Genomic DNA, 5,024 nt, shown 5'->3' on the forward strand with positions numbered 1-5,024 from the left:
CAATCAAAATAGCAATGGCCCTGATAAGAGTCTTTAATCTTCCCTCTGAAATTTCACAAGCCAGGCCTTCATCTCTGCACTGTTCTCAACATGACCTTCCAAGCTCCTTCAGAACATCCCACAGAGTTCTTAACAACCAGTGGTTCTTCTAGCTCAAAGTTCCAAAGTCCTTCCACAGCCCTCCACAAAACATGGTCAGGTTGTCACAGGAATACCCCACTATATTGGTACCAATTTGTCTTAGTCAGGGTTTCTATTCCTGCACAAACATCATGACCAAGAAGCAAGTTGGGGAGGAAAGGGTTTATTCAGCTTACACTTCCACATCGCTGTTGATCACCAGAGGAAGTCAGGACTGGAACTCAAGCAGGTCAGGAAGCAGGAGCTGATGCAGAGGCCATGGAGAGATGTTCCTTGCTGGCTTGCTTCTCCTGGCTTGCTCAGCCTACTCTCTTATAGAACCTAAGACCTCCAGCCCAGGGATGGCACCACCCACAAGGGGCCCTTCCCCCTTGATCACTAATTGAGAAAATGCCCCACAGCTGGATCTCATGGAGGCACTTCCCCAACTGAAGCTCCCTTCTCTGTGGTAACTCCTGCCTGGGTCAAGTTGGCACACAAAACCTGCCAGGACAATATATATATATATATATATATATACCTTATTTGATTAAAATACAATAATATCAATCACTTCCCTTCATTTTCTTCTTGCCATCCCCTCCCATGTCCCCTTACCTCTCCAATTTATGGTCTCTTTTTCTTTAATTATTGTTACATAATGATAACAATAATTATGATTAATAATATATATTATATGTTATCCTAACACCAAGGTTCAAACTCAGCATCTCAAGCAATCTAGCAAACATTCCCTCAAATATGTGTGTGTGTGTGTATATATATATATATATAAAACTTGTTGTTAGTTTGAGGGGTTTTCTTTGAGGTAAGTGCCATGTAGCCCAGGTTGCCCAGGTTGCCCTTAAAGATGAAACTGTGAAGCTGGACTTGCATTTCTGATCCCCCTGCCTCCATTTCCCAAAGTGCTGGGATTTCTGGTGTGTGCTACCATGCCTGACTTAAAATATAATTTTTTAAAATGTGTTTTTACTATGTTTTTAAGTGTGTGTGTGTGTGTGTGTGTGTGTGTGTGTGTGTGTGTGTGTGTAAACCAGAGGTGTTGCATACCCTGGATGGTTGTGGCTAGCTGATGTGGGTTCTGGGAACTTGGGGTCAGTCTTCTGGGAGAGCAGCAAATGGTCTAAACTGCTGAGCCATCTCCCCAGCCTGTATCTATAAACTTGAAGTTACTATTAACTTTAGCCGCTTTTTTTTCTTCTGAACTGGGCATGGTGTGTATGCCTGTCATACCAGTGTCTGAGAAGCAGAGGCAGGAAGACCTGCTACACAAGGTGTTCAAAACCAGCCTGGGTTTCATGAGATCATATGTTTAGTGAAAACTGCTCTCTTCTGGATTAAATTGTGATTATCAGTACAGAAATGACTTTAAAATCTACAGCTCTTTCACGTTTTGACAAGCAACTGAAGTGTAAAATCTTGTGGAGTGCTTTAGTCGAATCTGCTGATGTTTTAAGACCCTTTGTACAGCTATCTGTAAATGTAATTATTGTTGAGATGAAAAAGTGTATGGTGAATCGGGTAGCCACAGAGAAGCGATTTGAGGGTGCGTGTTGAGACAAGGTCTTCCTTTTAGCTCAGGGCACCTCAAACTCAAGACCCTCCAGGCTCACCTTTCTGGGTGCTAGGGCTGCAAGGCACCGACATGGTCCCCTGAAGAGAGTTAGATAGGACTGAATCCATGGCCTTTTCCTGTTGGCTGATCAGCAGGGTTACACTAACAAGCAAAGAAGCCGCTGTAAACCAAAGATAGCAAGAGGCTTGGAGTTGGCTTGAGAACAAGTATGCGATCATGAGAGTTTCACCATCTGCTAAAAGCTGAAATTTTTTTTTTAAAGAATTATTTATTTTATGTGCATGAGTACACTATAGCTGTCTTCAGTCACACCAGAAGAGGGCATCGGATCTCATTACAGATGATTGTGAGCCACCCCGTGGTTGCTGGGAATTGAGCTCAGGATTTCCGGAAGAGCAGTCAGTGCTCTTAACCACTTGAGCCATCTCTCCAGACCCTGAAAATAGCTTTTCATAAACCCGAATAAATGTTAAGAAAACACAAAATGTATCCTTAGCCTTGGGCATTTTATATGGAAGTAGGTCTCCAGAAGGTAGAACTTTCTAGATTCTACCCTTTGAAGTATGTAAACCACACTCGCGACCTTCGCTAAGGCACTAAAGTATCCTCTTCCAGTAAGATGGGGCTGGACTTGCAGTCCTGCAATTGCAATGGGCAAAGATTTGGAGTTGAAAAAAGCCAGACTTTCACAAGGACACCTGGAGTTAACAAGAGCTTTATCAGGGCTAACTCCTCATTACGACACAGAGCGGGCACACAGTGGTTTCTGCATGCTCCCAAAACCATAGTCCCAGAGACAGCCCCCGTGAAATCTGAACAACTGGACATTGAAACCAGCAAACACAAACTGTACAGAAATCTCTGGGTCCTTGGGGACCAATTTGCCCCAAACAGCAAGGAAAGCGAGTGTCATGTCTCGAAGTAACCAACAGGTGGCGGTGCAGGCCAGTTTCTTAATAAAGGGTACATTGCAGGTTGAACAGCAAAAAGTCTGTGTGTCAGGAGCTAAATATGTATGTTGTCTTTATTGAATTTAGAGAGAACAGGGACAATATGAGAGAAAACAAGGAGAAAGGTATGTTTATGGGAGAGTAGAGTCTGTGTGCTTTGAAGAACATGGGGAATGTAAGCCTCACGGAATTCTTTTTTTTTTTTTTTTTTTTTTTTTTTTTTTTGGTATTTTTGAGACAGGGTTTCTCTGTGTAGCCTTGGCTGTCCTGGAACTCACTCTGTAGACCAGGCTGGCCTCGAACTCAGAAATCCGCCTGCCTCTGCCTCCCAAGTGCTGGGATTAAAGGCGTGCGCCACCACCGCCCGGCATACGGAATTCTTTATTGATCCGTTTGAACACACTTCCAATTGCTACAATGTTCAGTTCCCAAAACGACATAGCCTCATCTCCAGAAACCACTATAATTCTGATTGAACCAGTATAACTGGGCATAAAGGCGACAGGAGCATCCATCTCCCTGGCAAATAGATGCCTGGGTACAAAAACCTAATTGAAGAGCTTACTCTTCAAATGTTTAATCTGTATTTATTGAATATAACCTTATTTGCTTGTGGTATATTCTGTAGGTTTTTTTCTTTTGGTGTTGTTTGTATTTGCTTGTTTTTTCTTTTTAAAGCCAGGGTCTCACTTTGCAGCCCCAGCTGGCCTCAAATTCACAGAGATCCACTTGCCTCTGCTTCTGCCTTCCAAGTGCTGGGGTTAAAGGCATGAACTGCCATGTCTAGTCTAGAACACCCATTTAAAAATACATAATGCTATGCTGGGTAAGATGGGGCAAGCTCTATGGAGGTAGAGGCAATGGCCAGAGCTCAAGGTCATCCTGAGCTGCATAGTGAGAGTTCAAGACTGGGATTGACTACATGTGACCCCAAAATGAAACAAACAAAAAGACAAAATATAAATAAGCATAGAAGTCCAGATTCTTGATGACCCTGAAGCCACTTATATGGAAAAAAATCAATTCTTACATGGGTGAATTATTTTTATTGCTCAAAACTGCTAACAATCATTAGAGCTATCTGACTGATGATACAAATAGATGTGTTTCCTGCAGGACTGTAGCAAACCTTCAATTTGTTAAAAAGTAACAATGATGCAGGCTGGAGAGATGCTCTGTGGCTAAGAGCGTTTGCTGCTCTTGCAGAGGACCTGGGTTCAGTCCCCACCTCCTACATGGTGGCTCACAATTGCCATAACTCCATTTCCAGGGGATCTGACATTCTCTTTCAGCCTCAGTGGACATCGGACATGTATAAGGTACCTAGACACACAAGTTGGCACTCACACATACCCATAAGAATTATAAAGATAGTAATGCAGTATCTAAAACGACAATAAAGCAAGATACGCCTGTATGTCTAAAGCCAAACATTATTTCCTTACTTCCCATTACCTCTGTGGTCCGCAGAGTTCTGAGGTCCTGCCATCAGACCAAAGATGAGAAAAGCCACAGAGACCAGATGCTTGCAGGGGCTTGCTACAGGCGAAGTCTTTCCTTCTGACCCCAGGGGTGACCACAATACTCCATATAGAGGTCAAAATGTAGGGAACGCCCGTGGCCTCTGATGGCTGAGGATTTCAGTCGTGTGAATCTGACTGAGAATGAGCCAGAAAAAGGTTTCTTCCCCAGTCAACCTCCCAGGTAAGAACATAGACTAGCCCACAGTTGGGTGGAGTCTACTGAGAGCTGGGCAAGAGATGCTTTGACCCACAGAGACTAAGGTAGAGAAAGTAGGTGTTGAGCAGGTGTGTTAGGGCTATTCTTCCTGTGATAAAGTACTGTGACCAGCCAGGCGGTGGTGGTGCACGCCTACCAGCACTTGGGAGGCAGAGGCAGAGGCAGAGGCAGGCAGATTTCTGGGTTCGAGGCCAGCCTGGTCTACAGAGTGAGTTCCAGGACAGCCAAGGCTACACAGAGAAACCCTGTCTCAAAAAAATAAAAATAAATAAATAAAATAAAAAAATCAAAATACCATGATCAAAGCAGCTCGGGGAGTTCCATATAATAGTTCATCATCAGAAGTAGTGGGGCAGAAACCTGGGGGCAGGAGCTGACGCAGAGGCCATGGAGGGGTGCAGTTTACTGGTTTGCTTTCCCTGACTCGCTTAGCCTGCTTTCTTACAGAACCTAGGACCACTAGCCCAGGGATGGCAACGCCCACTATGGGCTGGCCCTTTGCCCATCAATCACTAACTAAGAAAATGCCTTACAGGCTTGTTGACAGCCCCATCTCATGGAGACATCTTCTCCATTGAGGTTCCCTGCTTTCGGATGACTCTAGCTTGTGTCTAGTT

This window comes from Mastomys coucha, unplaced genomic scaffold, assembly GCF_008632895.1.
Source record: "Mastomys coucha isolate ucsf_1 unplaced genomic scaffold, UCSF_Mcou_1 pScaffold13, whole genome shotgun sequence".
Taxonomy (NCBI): Eukaryota; Metazoa; Chordata; class Mammalia; order Rodentia; family Muridae; genus Mastomys; species Mastomys coucha.